This window comes from Adiantum capillus-veneris, chromosome 4 (genome assembly GCF_014529385.1).
Source record: "Adiantum capillus-veneris isolate H3 chromosome 4, ASM1452938v2, whole genome shotgun sequence".
Lineage (NCBI taxonomy): Eukaryota > Viridiplantae > Streptophyta > Polypodiopsida > Polypodiales > Pteridaceae > Adiantum > Adiantum capillus-veneris.
In genome coordinates, this window is record NC_140934.1 from 45,246,858 (window position 1) to 45,265,011 (window position 18,154).

An 18,154-nucleotide genomic window follows, 5' to 3' on the forward strand; every position below is an offset into this window, starting at 1 on the left:
TCATCATGGGATTTGAGTTTAATTGTGGAATTAGTTTTCAACAATGGAAAACCCGCTTACACTTGTGCAATTTACTCTAAGTAAGAAAGAATGTTTGAAGGGACTTGCTCGATTATTTGTTGCTCGGAATTACTTGCTCGCCAATTTGTATAACCCGTTTTGTTTGATCCTTTATAAAAGAGGTAGAAACTACCCTTCTAGATCATAGGGTGATACCCTCTTCACCAAAAATTCGGAATCACAAAGGGAAAGAAAGGTGAAGGTGTTTATAAGGTTAGTTTATTTGTATTTCACACATGGTAGGTAAAAGTATAGATTATCTCATGAAGAAGAATATATGGAGAGTGCTTAAAATTATGGGTGCCAATGAGTGCATTCAATCAAGGAAGCACAATCTTAACATACTGATGAGAAAGTATTTGTAGGATAAAAACAAAGAAGGAGGTGGTGACTTGGATGCAATGTGGCTAGCATGAGAAAGGATGGGCGGCTAGTGGCTCTTGGGAGAGGTGATTAGCAAGGGATTTTATTCTAAACTTAGCGAGAAGAATACGACATGCAAGGATTGATTAACTCAAGTTACCCTAAATTATGAGTATGCATTTCCTCTAATCAACTCCGCCATGATTTGGCTTTGGGTTCTTTTTCATCTACATACTCTTACGTCAGCTTCCTTTACGTTGGGTTGCATACAACCATAATGAGTAGGGTAGCCTAAAATAGAAAACATAAACTCACACATATTCACACTCACATCCACATCCATGTCAAGAGATAGAGGAGCTTGAGATCTTGTAAGTGTGTGCACGTGCGCGCACTTACAAGATCTCCATCTGTGTGTGTGTGTGTGTGTGTGCGCGCGCGCACACACACACATAGATGGAGGCTAAAGACTGTACTTCTTCTTCTTCACTAACTCAAGATAAGAGGTCTACAAAACATAAGGAAAAAATATAACCTAAAAGGAAACTAGTACAACAGTCTAATGTAAACCACTAATGAGTGAGGTGAGTGGATAAATGTGCCATCACTCTGGTAGATAGACCAAATCGGTGTCGTACAATTGCAGTATCACTCGCAAAGATATGCATATCCAACAAGGCATGACTATCAAAGGCAATCATCTAGGAGTCGTACATGTTGTGTCATTAAATATCTAATATCTAACCAATCCAAACGATTTTCTTATATTAAACTGACCATTTAATATGGGATAATACACGAGAACAAGGGTTAGAATATAGACATGTGCTTACAGATCTATCTCAACACAGGGCCAATGGAAAAGGGGCCCAAATGAGAGATGGTATGTCAAAGAGCAAGGTTAACTAGTGAAGCTTAAAAGACCTTAGGGTTAGCTTCATTAAAGACCTCCAATGGTTAGTGTTAAAAGTCCTTTGACCTTAAGCAAACTAGGGTTGAGCTTGAGGTGGAAACCCGAACTAAACTTAAGCAAGCTAGGGCTGTGCTTGAGGTGGGAACCTTAAGCAAGCTAGGGACGTGCTTGAGGTGGGAACCCAACCTAAACTTAAGCAAGCTACGGTTGTGCTTGAGGTGGGAACTCCACCTAAGGTGCTTGTCATGCTTGATGACTAAGGTACTTGAGGTATTTGTCACATTTAATGAGGAAGTTGCTTGAGAAGCATCCTATGCATGGGGGGTAAGATGCTTGAGTAAAAAAGAGAACCTACACCCGTAATGAGGAAGTTGCTTGAGAAACTTCCTATGCATAAAAATCTCAAGGCTAGGGGAATTCTAAAAGAGCACATGGGACACATGCCAGACTCTCACTAAGCTTAACCACATGGTGTGCTTAAATGCTACTGGTTGGACTAAAGTGGGGTCGAATGAGCTTCTACTTCCATCTAACAAATATCTAGATATTTCCAAGCTCTCGCTCTCTGAGGGGTAAGGAGAACACTTGTCAAAAGACTACCCATGTACTTGACTGCGTGCTGCATGTCATTGGCTAGGGGGAGAGGGGTCCAATGAGATTGCAACATGCAGACGGTCACCACTCGCCCAAAGCAAGGAGGGGGGGTGCTAGGGGGATATACTCCACACACACACACTCATTTGCAAGGCATTCTCACTTGGTGAAAGTTGAGGAACACCACCTCCTTCTCCAAGCTTGTGAGAGTGAAAGCCTACACCAACACTCTTGGCTATGGAATGGAAATCCAACCAAGAGTCATGCTTCAATGCTTAAGCTTGCCATCTTCTCCATCTTCATTACTATGTTATTATGTATGCTAGCAAGAAGAGTAATGATAAGTGAGGAACTATTTCTTTCTCCTATGGAATGTTTTTTCTTCCTCTTCCCTATCCTCATTCCCCGCTAGCTCTCTCCACCTTCGAAGGTCTTTGAGGCCTTGGGACTGAGGCTTGGGATAGTTAATGCTTTCTTCAAGTTTATGTATGCTTGTGATGCATGAAGCTTTCCATCTTCATTGCATCACCTAGGTTACAAGGAACACAAAGATTGTACTGTACCAAGTCTCTCTTGATGGGAGAAACTACAATACAAATGCCTATTGGAGGGGGAACCGGCTCCATATGAATCCGGTCCTCAACTATTATCATGTTATCTAAACTCTCTCTCTCTCTCTTGCAAAAGTATTGTTCATGCCAAGTTAACTAAGTACCATGTTTATGTTGCTACCATCAATTAAGTTCAACCGCTATGCTCACAAAGAATCTCTCAAAAGTGTTTCACCTAATTTCCTAATTCCGCTACTCTCAAAGTTCATAGGCAATTTCCATTACATTGCTATCAGAGCATTTGGTTTCTCTTTTCTTGCTTAAGAAGAGAGGTCCTTAAGTAGCCTATTAATGGTTGTTTTTGTTATATAATATTAGGATAAGTGGGTCTGGGATCTATTATCGGTTGTGTTGAGTCCACTATGTGGGATATGGTGTACACCTCAGAAGCTTTGGTCTTAATAATGGAGTCTTTTTAGACTTCCCTACGGCTTTACCATTATTGAGCCATAAGAAGTCCAAAAGGAGCTATCCCTCGACAACTTCGCTATGTTAGACTCACTCCACTACTCTCTATAATTAACCAATTCGAGCCGTGAGTGTAGATACTTAAGTGCCTATTTTCAAAGGCTAGGAGGAGTAGCAACTAAGGTTTTGAATTGCCAAAGCATATACTAAGTAAACACATAAGTTTAATTAGCATGGCTCACAATAACCAAGAGAGGAGAAGGAACATTGATAACTTTGATTTTGCACATGAAGGTGCCAATTATGATGACCCCATGTTTGTTAATTATCTTGTCACTAGGTTGCAACAAGCTATGGGCAACCCCACTATGCAGACCGAAGTTACTCAACAACTTCATGCTTATGGGATTTCCTTTTCTCTCCAAGAGGAGAGAGAGCTTACGAGGCCTCTTGAAGAGACCCTCAAAAGAAAACTCTCTCCCATACGAGAGGAGGAATCGAAAGATCAAGAAAGCAATGAATATTCCTCCGAAGATGTGGGGCCACGAAGAAGGAGGACTAAACATCGCCAACTCCTCCCAAGAGGAAACGGTTAACCCATAGTCCTTCTCCTCGTCACTCCAAAAGGGAAGAGAGGAAACCAAGGAAGAAAAGGGCAAGAAAGAGGTCACCCTCTTCTCCTTCCTCTTTACCTTCCTCCTCTACCGATGAAAGCTATGGCTATTCTCCTAGAGAATATAAGAGGGGAGGACATCCTAAATCTTACCCTACATGGCGAAGGTCACAAAAGCTCAAGAAGTCCAAAGAGGGAGGAAAGAGTATCTCTTTTCTCACCTATGATGGCACCTTTGGTGCTACCGACAAAGTATTGGCCTTCATCCAACAATTTGATGCGGCCTTTGGAGACGAGGGCTTCACGGAGTCCTCCAAGCTACGCCATGTAGCTATGCACGTCCAAAAATCGGCTCTTCAATGGTGGGCTAGCCTTCGAGGCAATGGCGAAGCCCCAAAGACATGGAAAACTCTACGAGTTTCCATCATGAAGCAATTCCTTGCAAGTGATGCAAAGGACAAAGTGCTCACCGAATGGCGGAGTTTAAGGCTTCTCTCTCATGAGTCTATCCAGAAAAATGTGGACAAGTTTTGGGATTTACATCTCAAGGCCACTGTCTTTCAAAAGATAGACTTTGCTGAGCAAAAACAACAATTCTGTGCGGGATTACCTAAACAGATGGCCCAGTATGTTAACTCTCAACGGCCTGACTCTATTAGCAAAGTAATCCACAATACCATGGTTGCTTCACGCATCAATTTCCATCAAGGGGTTAGGTGGAATGTCAAACCCATGGAAAATAAAGACAAAAGTGATGCAAAGAGAAAAATTAATGCCCAAAATTTGTCCCATGGCCATTTCAACAACAACAAGAATCGGTCCAAAGAGAAAGGAGTGTACAAAGGTAAAAATAAACTCTCTCCTGAAGAGCTTAAAACGTTTCGCAAGGATCACAAATGTTTTAAGTGTGGGGAGCAAGGACATGGCTATCGTTCTTGACCCAAAAGAAATGCTCGCAATGAGACTCCTAGAGCTTCCACTATCGAAGCTCCAAAAGAGGATACTCATTGCAAAGGATCACCTCTCTCCTATGTTTGGGGAAAGGTAAGGGAGCATGATGCTTTCATCTTGTTTGACCCTGGTTCTACTCTCAACTTCATATCAATGGAGTTGGCCACCAAGTTGGGCATCCAAGCTTTTGAGATGGGAGATGCTATAACTGCCGATGTAAGGTTTCCAGTTTTTGAAACCTTAAAAATTGTATAAAGCTTGGAAAATTAACTTGAAAACCACTGTTGAGTGATTCAATCATGGCTGATATTGGTATTTTTGGAATCATAACCAGAGCTTTACTATGGTTAGTAATTTTCAGAATCAGAATCCGATAAAACTTACGGGCCCTGAAAGGTTACACTAGGAATTCAATTAGTTAATAAAAATTGGATGGTTTCAGTAATTATTATTAACAAAGACTTTCTTATCCTAAGGTTCTAGAATTAACTGATATTCGAATTTTCATCATTAAAAATCAGTAAAATCAACCAAAATCGATTCTAGAAGCTGTGGGGGCAGTGTGGAGCTGTGGGGAACCTGCCAGAGATAGAAATAGCAGCAGGTGGTGCTACCTTGAAGCTGGGGGCTTACTTGAGGTGTCAGAACCTGCCACGGACAGCCCGAGGCCCAGAAAAACTATAAAAAGACCCCCTTTCCTTCATAAAAATTTAGACTCGGAGCCTTGGCACACTCTCTCTCATCTAGAGAGATCGCTACCCAGAAATCACTAGATATCAAGCTCTAGTTGGTTAATTAAACGGTAATTAGCCTAATCCTTCTTAATTAGCAAAGCTAGGTTAACCTATTTTCTTAATAAATTAAAGATTAATCCTATGTAAAAATTAAAATCCTCTCTAAATAAAATATTTACTGCTCATTATTGTAATTAAGCTTAGGGATATCAAGCAAATTAATTAGTATATCATATTAGGGCTAAAATTATCTATTTTAACCATAAATTAATGAGAATTAGGCTAATTAAGATAAGATTAAGTTGAGATAAATATCAGAGCTGTGTTAGACTGTCATTAAGCTAGAAAAATTATCTTATAATTTTTTGAGTAATTTTTATAATTAATTAAGCAGAATTACACTCTTTTTAGGACAAGTTAAAAGGGGGGAAATAGCAAATTGAATCAAAATGCTTTGAGTTATTTATTAAAGATTAATTATATCTTAGGGAACCCATGATAATTATGCTAACCTTAGATAATTAGTTTACCTAATTATCTTAACAAAATTACATTGTTTTTATGACAAATTAAAAGGGGGAAAATAGCAATTTGACTCAAAATGCTTTGAGATAATTATCAGAGGTTAAACTCATTTTAAAAAAACCGTGATAATTATTTTAACATCAGATAATTAGTTTACCTAATTATCTCAGTAAAATTACATTATTTTTAGGAGAAAATAAAAGGGGGAAAATAGTAAATTAATCCAAAAACCTTTGATATAATTATTAGAGGTAGAATACACCTTGAGGAATCAGTGATAAATATCCTAATCTCAAATAAATAGTTTAAATACTTATCTTCATTAAAAGTAGTCGATTTTGCGTATAAAATAGAGATAGAAAATTAGTAAATGAATTTATGTAACTACCAAATAAATACCTGAGGTCCAGAATCACTATTGAAGATTGAAAAAATTACCTCAACATAAATGGTCAGTATAACAAATTACTATCAGTAAAATTTTGCCTAAATTAGACCATAAGTATAGGAGGGAAAGGTTATAAATCAAATTTATGAAAATTCCTAAAGATAGAATATATCAAATTACGTTTAGGGTGAGTAATGCATTAGCTGATAGGAATTATAATTCTCTAAGGTTAAATATAAAATAATCATGGAATATAGACTAAGGAGAAACCTAGTTAAATAGCTTCCCTAATTAAATGGTAATTATGGAAAATTACTTATAGTACAAGGAAGTTATTGGAGGAAAATCTCATCCAATTAACTATCAAGGATACTTACTTACTCCAAAAATCCTTATTTTGGGTAAAAAAGAAGAAAAGAGATTATTCAATTAAATCTCTAATCGCTTAAGTCTTTTTATAAGGCTGCTGATATGGCTCCAAAGAGAACCAGAGGAAATCCTCTTGCCAAGGAAGAGGATATTAGCAACAAAATAAATAAAGCCACTAATGACCATGAGACTGGGCCTAGCCATAGGCCGACGGAGAAAAGTCTACAGGCTCTAGTGCAGCAGCACATGGACGAGCAGTCCCAGGTGGATTTCTATTTTGTTCACTTAAATCTTTTGAAGTTCATTTTTAAGTTAACACTGCATATGTAAGGGTTAGGAAGGAAAAATTGACTGTAAATGGAAGGTAACTTCCAAGAAACCAACGAGCAATGACTGTAAATAAGAAAGAAATGATTGGGTTATGATTGATTGACCTAGGAAAGAAATGTTTGACCATCCTTAAGACAGCTTGTCTTAAGACACCTCTCATTCCTTGGAATTTTTTACTCCATGTAATGAGTAATGATGGCGATTCCGCCATGGATGAGTCGGTTTCCTCAGCGCGCGTGGAGTCTTTACCTCGTGCTTGTTTGTGTTTGTGGATAGTACTTAAGATTTCAAGTTTATCCTAGAGGAACCGCCCGGTTGTATAAATAAGGAATGGGTGCCGTTTTTTCACCCCTGTATAGGTGGTCTTGAGAGAAGTCAGTACTGGTCAGAGATACTTCAGAATGACAGTACCTTGTCTTAAGTTTAAAGATGTTTGTTTGCTGAAAGAATTTTTTCAATATTGTTTTCAAGAACTGTTTTAATAAAATCCTATTATGAAGGATAAAAAAGACTCATTGTTTTAATTGTGAAAAGAATGTGGTAGTAAATAATCAACAAAGAAATCATGTGTGAGTGCGGGGTGGTAAGTGGGGATTGACTAAGGTTGTCAATCATGGACGGGTAGACCTGATTAATCAGGTAACTATCCATCCCCGTGCACTAAAACGTTTAGAAACTTCTTTACTTGGAAGAAGAATCCACCAACGGCTGTGCCCTCACATATGTTAGAGGGGAAAAAGCGTTGGCTAAGGAAACCTTAATCTGAATGATGAAGTCATAGGGTCGGAATGGTTTTTTTTGTGTTCCCGTTTCCACTGCGAGACAGGACTAGGTCTCCTTCTAGGGCTATAAACCTAAACCATTATCAATGGTTTGGGTAAATTCCATGGAATTTTTCTTGTATAAGGACTTTGACTTTAGTAGACCTAGAGACCTGTCAATGGTCCCAACCCGTTTTTGGTATTAGCGGGTTTGGGGACCTTACAAGTGGTATCAGAGCATGGTTTAATAAGGTCCTGAGCTTAGGAGGGTAAAAGTTGGAAAAAAAAGGCACATGTTATATTGCATTTTTAATTAGTATATTGTGAAATGAGAATTTTCCTATCAATACAGGAAAATATCCGCCAAGCTTACCGAAAGTATATGATTTTCAATATCATGTTCGAGGCTGCTTGCAACTCCAATAACTTTCTATTTCGCAAGAGCATCATGCAATTATTAGATGTAATGTTTTCCCCTCCTCCTACAAGGGGAATCAGTTGGTCACAGTTTGGCGGAATTTTCTTGATTGATGCGGGACAGGTAGAAGGTTTGGCACTCAATTTGAAAAGACTCAAGTGGGCAGAAACACTTTGGACCATTGAAGTTTTCTTTTTCAGTGGGACTAAAGATCCAGATCAGACCATTATTATAGATGGGATAGAAGTGTCACAAAATCAGTGGGTATATGATCAGGTAGCCAAAGTAATATACCCAGGTAGGATCAGACCCATGAGGGGACGCCCAAAATCTACCCATGAAAGTAATATACCCAGGTAGGATCAGACCCATGAGGGTAGGCCCAAAATCTAGGGGACCAAAATGTAGAGTGCGCAGGTGATGGAGAAGGTAGGAAAGAAGACTACACACACACACCAACACACATCGAGACACACACACACAATCGTTACCCTGCAGCAGCCATTCAACGAGCTGCTCTTCTCTTCTTCTCTTTTTGAACTATTATCCAAAGTATATTTACAACATAGTATAGTCAGTGTCCAGCCGCCCATAGCACAATGGACATTTTCTCTAATGAAGTGATAATGTACCTCATTGTGTTTAGTGCGAGCATGGTAGACTGGATTCTTTGCCAACATGATGCTGCTAATATTGTCACAATATATAATGACACTATCAAGATAGTCAAAACCAAAGTCTACCATAAGTATTCTCAACCATGACTCTTCACATGCTGCCAAAGCTGCTCCACGATATTCAGCTTCTGTACTTGATAATGCTACAGTTGATTGCTTCTTGCTACTCCAACTTATCATACCATTGCCAATGGAAAATGCATAACCACTTGTAGATCTTCTATCCATAAAATCTCTTGCCCAATTTGCATCTGTGTAACCATAAAGACAAAGCTTCCCATTCTTTTCATAAAAAATTCCATAACTGACAGTGGCTTTCACATATCTCATAATCCGTCTCACTGCATCAAGATGACTTTTACATGGATTTTGCATGAATTGACTCACAACACCCACTGCATAACTCAAATCTGGCCTTGTTATTGTCAAGTAAATAAGGCTTCCAACCATCTTGCGATACATAGTGACATCCTCAATGTAATGTCCATCATCAAACAACTTCACATTTTGATCAAGAGGTGTATCAACCGGTTTGCACGCTGTCATTCCATACTTCTCAAGCATATCCAACGCGTATTGTCTTTGTATCATCCAAATTCCTGATAAAGTATTGAAAATTTCAATTCCCAAGAAATATCTCAACTCACCAAGGTCCTTCATGTTGAATTCTCTCAACAAACTCTTCTTGACATGCAAAATTTGCTCAGCATGACCTTCCAGTGAGAATCAAGTCATCAACATAGATAACAATAACGACGATCTCTCCATCAACATGCTTCAAAAATAATGAGTGATCAGTAGTAGATTGTTTAAATCCAATCTTCTTCAAGAATCTGGTTATCTTTTCACACCAAGCTCTAGATGCTTGCTTCAAACCATACAATGCTTTCTTCAACTTACACACATAATATGGAAACTCTCGATGTTGATAACCCTCTGGCTGTATCATATAAACTTCTTCTTCCAAGTCACCATTCAAGAATGCATTATCCACATCCATTTGCCGTAACTTCCAACCGAACATACTTGCCATTGCTATCACCAATCTGACTGTTGTCATCTTTGCAACTGGACTAAATGTCTCATCATAATCAAGACCTTTTGTTTGTGCATAACCTTTAGCAACAAGCCTCGCTTTGTATCTTTCCACACTACCATCTGACTTGCACTTGACTTTGTATACCCATTTTGAACCAATTGCTTTCTTTCCACTTGGCAAGCGAACCAAATCCCAAGTGTCATTCTTCACAAGAGCATCCATCTCATCATCCATAGCTGACTCCCATTCTGATTTTCCAATTGCCTCTTGAAAACATGTAGGCTCTTTATGTTGCACACGTGAAACCATGTATGTATAATGTGTACGCATGTAACCATTGTATGTCAATCTATCAACTGGATAACGCACCCTCTCTGATCTTCTCAATTGTGGTGCACTCTTCTCTTCAACTTTTGCATATGGGGGTACATATTTCTCAATATGCTTACTGCCAGGTGTCCTCAAATGTGGTAAATCATGATCTTCATTGAGGCTTTCATCTCCAGAACTCTCTTCAACCATTTTCTTCTTGCCTTTCTCGTCTTGCTTCTTATCTCGCAAATGACCGCTCCATGGGTTGACACTTCCTGTACTCTCCTCTGTCATATGTGGTCCTAAAATAGTTCTTGTTGATGGTCCTGGCTTATCAACAACATGATGCACATTCTCTTGCTCTTCATACTCATCTTCTATCATCACTGGCTTTGGTTTATACCATGGTTCATGCTCACAAAATCTGACATCTCTACTGACATAAACTTTTCTTGTTGTAGGATCATAGCACTTGTAACCTTTCTTTTCAACTGGGTAGCCCAAGAATATACACTTCACTGCCTTTGGCTCCATCTTCTTTCTTGCTTCATTTGGCACATGAACATAGCAAACACATCCAAAAACTTTCATGTAGGAAACTGTTGGCTTGATCCCATAAAGTCTCTCATAAGGTGAAATTTCATGAATGGCAGTTGTTGGTGTTCGATTCATAATGTGTAATGTTGTATGAACTGCTTCAGCCCAATATGTTAATGGCATATTCATCTCATTCATCATGTCTCTTGCAATCTCTGCTCTGACTCTATTATTTCTCTCAGCAACTCCATTTTGTTGTGGTGTGTATCTGCAAGTAATCTGTCTTCTTATGCCTTGTTCATGTAAGTAATCATCAAAACTATGTGACATGTAATCTCCCCCTCCATCTGTACGTAGGCATTTAATTTGACAACCATTCTCTTTCTCAACCATAACTTTGAACTCCAAAAATACCTCAAATGCCTCTGACTTTGCCTTTAGAAAGTAAACCCATGTCATTCTGTTGTAATCATCTGTAAATGTGATAAAATATCGACAACCATTTGGTGTAGTATGATCACAAGGTCCCCAAATATCTGAATGAACAATTTCCAAAGGACTTTGGCTAATTCTCCCCCTCTTTGGAAATGGTAAACGAGATTGCTTTCCAAATTGACAAGCTTCACAAACATGATCAAAATTCAATCTGCCAAACTTTGGTAATCCACGTACAATTTGATTTGATTGCATATGCTTTAGTCTTCTAAAATTGACATGACCAATTCTCTTATGCCATAAATTTGCCCAATCATCTTGAGTGCCTGATTTGTTTGCATACATACCACTGTGTAAACATGGATCTCCAGCTTCCAATGAGAACAAGCGACCTTTCTTTCTTCCACGTGCCAATATCTTACCTGGTCTGCCTTTGTGAAACTCCTCTATGAAGCATCCATAACGATTAAAACGGACTTGCAACCCTTGATCTGTCATTTGTCCAACTGATGCTAAATTCTTTGTGATTGAAGGCACATATAGAACATCTCCCAATGTGTTGTATGTCCTGTCTTTTTCTAGCAATGGAACTGAACCAACATGTGTAATCCGATGCATAGTATCATCACCTATAGCGACAAACTCATCCTCTTCTAACTTCTCTTTTCTTTCAAACCATTCACCATGATATGTGATATGATTTGTGGCACCACTATCTAAATACCAATCATCTGTATGATGTGGCTCCACCATGCTTCCAACAACATGCTCCATAGGAAATAAATGTCCACTCGACCTATTGTCATATATATTTTGATCATGAGGATTGTATCCAACAAAGTTTCCTCCATGTCTGCCATAACCTCGGCCTCTTCCACCACGATCACGATTTTGATTTAGCCTTGTGTAACATTCTCTTTCAAAGTGACCATAAATGCCACATCTGTTACAATATCCATCTCTTTGAGGATGTACAAATCGTCCACCTCCACGTCCACGAGTTCGGGCTCTCCCCCTGCCTCTTTGGCTATAATCATTGTAACTTTGACTTTGTTGGTTTTGCCATTGACCTCTTCCAACATTGTTTCCACGACCTCTAGAGTAAAAAACCTGATCTCTGGAATTGTTATTTGATGTAGAAGGACCTGACTTGCCTAACTTCACCTCTTCTTGCAAACAAAGGTTTACTAACTCTTCAAAATCAGGCATGTGTCCTCGAACAGATATAGATGTATCCAATGACTTGTATTCCGGTCCCAAACCATTCAATGTCACTGAAACTAAGTCATCATCTGGAACTTCAACATTAATGCTCGCAAGATCTTCCTGTATTTGCTTTATCTCTGTCACATAATCTGATATGGATCTTTTTCCTCGCCATACACAATGTAACCTTTGCTTCAAGTGAACTTTTCGTGGTTCTGTATTGGAGCTGTTCATTCTTGCTAGTATCTCCCATGCTTCCTTTGGAGATTGAGCCTTCTTCACATGTGGTATAAAGAAGTCACTAATGCATAGTGAAATCCAATGCATCACTTTCCTTGAATTCTCGATCCACTTCTTGTAAGATTCTACTCTTGCTTGCCATGTTTTATGTGCTTCAACATTCTCTCTGTTTGGTTCCAAACCAACCTTGGGACACTCTTGTTCACCTGTAATATAATCCCATAAACATTTGCCCATGATAAAGTTCTCCATCCTGTAAGACCATATGCTGTAGTTCTCTCGGGTCAGCTTCTCTCCAACAATCTGTGTGACTTGAGTTGAACTTTTTGCCATCTTCACTCTCTCAATTTCTTCCAAAGGATTTTGACAAAATTTTGGCAGAGTTTCGTTTGTATTTGGACAATATCTCAAGTGACAATCTCAACCAAAGTGCTCATAAACACTGACAGAAAATCTCTCACTGCCAAGGGAAAATCCACTGACTCACTTTGCCACAGACTGCTATGCATAAATACTCTAAAACAATGTCCACATGGACCTGTATGCAAATGCAATCCATACGCTGTCCTGTACCACATATCCATACATCCACCTTCTTCCCATAGTCGTAAACGACATATGAGGTCTTTCGTGGGGCTAGTCGGGGGTTCGCTCCAGTACCTAATCCACCTTGCCAAGGTACCAAAGCTCCCAAGGCAAGGCTTCAAAAAACCTCACTCGACCCTCACAAAGGATGCAGTTTTCCAAAATACATTGACCGCATATCCATACATAACCACAAAGTACTCAGCATTGAAAGAGCTATTGAATTTGCCTCTCGTGTCGAGGAGGATGAGGTGTGGAGTCAGGTTGCCAAAGCTCAGCTGAAGGAGGGGCTTGTTAGTGATGCCATCGAGTCCTTCATTCGGGCAAATGATGCAAAAGAATTCTTAGACGTGATTCGGGCTGCGGGTCAAGCTCGGGTGTTTGAGGACCTTGTGAAGTATTTGTTGATGGTGAGAAGGAAGGTGAAGGATCCTAAGGTTGATTCTGAACTCATTTATGCTTATGCCAAAATAGACAGGTTAGGGGACATTGAGGAGTTCATTCTACAACCAAACGTTGCCAATTTGCAAACTGTGGGTGACCGTCTTTTTGATGAAGCCCTTTATGAGGCAGCAAAAATAATCTTCACTCACATTTCCAACTGGCCTCGACTGGCCAGTACTTTAGTAAAACTCCACCAATTCCAAGGTGCAGTTGATGCAGCACGCAAGGCGAACAGCTCAAAGACTTGGAAGGAGGTTTGCTTTGCGTGTGTTGATGCCGAAGAATTTAGGCTAGCACAGATTTGTGGTTTAAACATCATCATCCAGGTTGATGACCTGGAGGAAGTGAGAAATTATTATCAAAACAGAGGTCGTTTTGATGAGATCATTACCCTGATGGAGAGTGTTCTTGGCTTGGAAAGGGACCACATGGGTATCTTTACTGAGCTTGGAGCCTTTACGCACGCTATGGGACAGAGAAGCTGATGGAACATTTAAAACTTTTCTATACCCGAATAAATATTCCTAAGCTAATCCGTGTCTGTGATGAGCAACAACACTGGAAGGAGCTGACATATCTTTACATACAATATGACGAGTTTAACAATGCTGCTACCACTATAATGAACCATTCTCGTGAGGCTTGGGATCACATGCAGTTCAAGGATGTGGCTGTGAAGGTGGCTAATGTGGAGTTGTATTACAAGGCAGTGCACTTTTACCTTCAAGAGCATCCTGATCTAATCAATGATCTTTTGAATGTTTTGGCTCTGAGAGTCGACCATACTAGAGTTGTCGACATTATGAGAAAGGTTGGACATTTACCGCTTATGAAGCCTTACATGGTGGCTGTCCAAAGTACGAATAATGCTGCTATTAATGATGCTTTGAATGCATTATACATTGAAGAAAAGGACTATGAGCAGCTGAGAGAGTCGATTGACATGCATGACAATTTTGATCAGAAGATACCACTTTGTAGAGTGCAAAACTGGACATCTCCTATGCTTGTGTGAGTTGGCTGTTTGCTGCAGAAAATTACAGATTTTGGCAAATCTGAGTATGCAATGTGTCCGAAACGCCCAAAAACATAAAGATAGACTCCTGGATCACTGTATTCCGAGTTCGGGTGAGGGAGTTATGACCAAAAAACCTCTCTTTTTTGTTGTTTTCCAGAGCTGCGGAAACCTGTGTATTGACTGTAGCTCCTCAAACTGAGCTCTGATACCACTTTGTAGAGTGCGCAGGTGATGGAGAAGGTAGGAAAGGAGACTACACACACACATCGAGACACACACACACAATCGTTACCTTGCAGCAGCCATTCAACGAGCTGCTCTTCTCTTCTTCTCTTTTTGAACTATTATCCAAAGTATATTTACAACATAGTATAGTCAGTGTCCAGCCGCCCATAGCACAATGGACATATTCTTTAACATCATATTCTTTAACACAAAAGATGTCATATTTTTTGATCCCTGTCAGACCCACCAGTGGTGAAGAGGATTTTGATATAGAGAGTTACACATTGTATATAGCATGAGTCCATCTTGTATATAGTATGAGTCCATCTTGTACATAGTATGAGTCCATCTTGTACATAGTATGAGTTAGTGTTGTATTAACTCTTGTATATACCATGGTTTTATGACATGCTTTGTGTAGTTTAATTGAGATGGTGATAGTGATTGTCGGATTTCTATTTTCATTCAAAATTCTAAAATTATATAGAGTAGAAAACTTGCATGACAAAACAAAAAGTAGTATTATCACTAAAAGATTTTCATTGATTAAAAATTCAGGGAAATGCAAAAATCCTCTACACTCCCACCCAGGAAAAGAAACTACTGTTAAAACAAGTTCAACTCCCAACTTTCAAGGGAGAGGGAACCAACTTAGAACGTGATGCCGAAGCCTGGATCGACACCATGGATAATTATTTCTTGGTAGCAGGAACTGCTTCAAAAAACTAGGAAATGTTAAGAATGTTTCGACTCACCGGAGATGCAAAACTCTGGTGGAAACAATACTGTAGAGATAACCCTTCCATTAGTCCCTCCTGGGAAAGAAATATATTTTTCTCTAGCTCACCAAGCTATTAAAATGAATGAATTCTTCGCCCTCAAACAGTTAGGGATTACTTTGGAAGAGTACTACACCAAATATGTGTCTTTATGACGTTATGCACCACCAATGACTATGGAACAATAGATTGCTCGTTTCTGTCAGGGTCTAAACAAACCTTTAAGTACCCGCTTGGAAGCTATGAGACCCATATCTATTCAAGATGCTCTTCTAAGAGCTAAACCACTTGCAGCTGAAAGAAACCCCCCTGCAAGGAGCTATTACAACTACAATAAATTTAGAGGAAGAGCAAGGGGAAATTACAACCAAGGAAACCAACGAAGGGCAATGTCAGCTGCAGCCACTATAGAGCAGACTTTTCCAAACATCAGATGCTATGGATGCAATAGAATGGTACACTACAGGAGTCAATTCCCCGAGGGGAAAAATCCTAGAGTTGCTTCCGAAACCACTCCTCAGACTCAAATAGGACAAGGAAATAATCAAAGAGGTAGAGGAAATAGAGGACGAGGCAGAGGAAGAGGTAGAGGAGCCAGAGCTTATGCTACAGTAGGAGAGCCAACCTTGCTGGATGAGGAAGACGAAAGAGCTACTCTTTTTGCCACCATTGATAACCCTGGAGCTCGGCAACAGTATGTTGTCATCCAAACCACTGCAAACAAAGAAGGTGAAAAGTTTGGACTACTTATAGATTGTGGCAGCACACACTCTTTTCTCTCCCCTAAACGTTTAAGGAAACTTAAATTGAACCAATATCCCACCAAGAAATTAGTGGTAGAACTAGCAAATGGGAAAGAGGTTCTATCTCAATTTACAGCCGGGGATGTTGAGTTTGAACTAGGAGGACCCCTTACTTCATCTTACTTTTGGACTCTACCAGTAGGAATCTATGATGGTATTCTAGGAATGGATTGGTTAATAAAAAATCAAGCCCAAATTCACTGTGCTCAAGGGAACCTAACTTTCAAAAATCACTTAGGCGAAGAAACATTAGTACAAGGATCAAATAGGAAGCCTAAGGCTCATTTAGTTAAGGCTAGTTGACTTTTGAAGGGGTTACAAAAAGGGTAACATATCTTTGTAGTAAAACTTAATAGGGCAGATGATTCAAGGGACAACACAACTCCAGAATGGCTTAAGGAATTTTCGGATATATTTTTGGAAGATCTCTCAAATTTACCTCCTCCAAGGGATATAGACCATGAAATAAAAACTTTTCCACGTACTGAACCAATTTCAAAAAGACTCTACAAAATGTCCCTCCCTGAAGCTATTGAATTAAAAGAACAGCTTCGTCAGCTTAGTGAACAAGGATTCATAAGACCAAGAATTTCACCTTGGGGAGCGCCTGTTCTATTCCAAAAGAAGAAGGATGGATCTTTACGTCTCTGCATCGATTATAGGGGACTTAACCAGGTATCGGTAAAGAATAAGTATCCTATTCCTTGCATCGACGAATTGCTTGATAGATTACATAGAGCCAAGGTATTCACAAAAATTGATCTCAGATCAGGTTACCATCAAATCCGGATTAAGGAGACAGATATTTACAAAAGTGCTTTCAACACCCAGTATGGGCATTATGAGTTCATCGTGATGCCTTTTGGTCTTATGAATGCTCCGGCTACTTTTAACCGTCTCATGGAGGATATATTCATAGAATATCTGGATGATTTTTTGTTGGTGTTTTTCGACGATGTCCTAGTATATTCCAAAGATGAAAAAGAGCATGAGGCCATGTACGTAAAGTACTTCATCTTCTAAGCCAACATCAGTTATATGCCAAGATGAGTAAATGTGTGTTTTTCACGCCCGAAATTAGTTATCTTGGTTTTATAATAAACCCTGAAGGAATTTCATTAGACCCCGCAAAGATTAGGGATATAATCGACTAGCCACAACCCAAAACCGTCAGTGAAATTTGAGGATTCTTGGGCATTACAGGATGGTATAGAATCTTCGTCAAAGATTATGCAGTCATCGCCGCACCCTTGACACAGCTACTTAAAAAGACAGCCAAACTTACCTGGGAAAAAGAACAGGAGGATTGTTTCCTCAAACTAAAACAAAATCTCACATCAGCCCCTTTACTCAAACTTCCTAACTTCACTCAAGAGTTTGAAGTAGTGACAGATGCCAGCGGTCTTGCTATAGGAGGAGTTTTAAACCAAGAAGGCAGACCAGTCGCCTTTACTTCTCGCAAATTAAGAATCCACAAGCTGAATTATCCAACTCATGATCTGAAACTTCTAGCTGTCATTCATGCTCTAAAACTCTCGAGATACTATCTTTTAGGAGGAAAGTTCCATTTAATCACTGATCATCAGAGTTTAAAATGGATTTTTTCACAAGCAACACTCAACATGAGGCAGAGAAGATGGATAGAACTCTTACAGGAATATGATTTTGAAATAAAATATAAACCAGGGAAAGAGAATGTGGTTGTTGACGCTCTGAGCCGTAAGGTTTTTCTTGGGGCTATTTCCACAGTCGACAATCCAATCCTAAACAAGGTTAAGGAGGCTTCCCTGGAAGATGAGGATTATCAAAAACTTCT

At 39.4% G+C, this 18,154-nt stretch overlaps 1 pseudogene; it reads left to right on the top strand.

The window, feature by feature from the left end:
* The first annotated feature begins 1,804 nt into the window (after nt 1-1,804).
* Nucleotides 1,805-14,528, top strand: LOC147459076 (clathrin heavy chain 1 pseudogene; annotated as a pseudogene).
* Nucleotides 14,529-18,154: the final 3,626 nt, after the last annotated feature.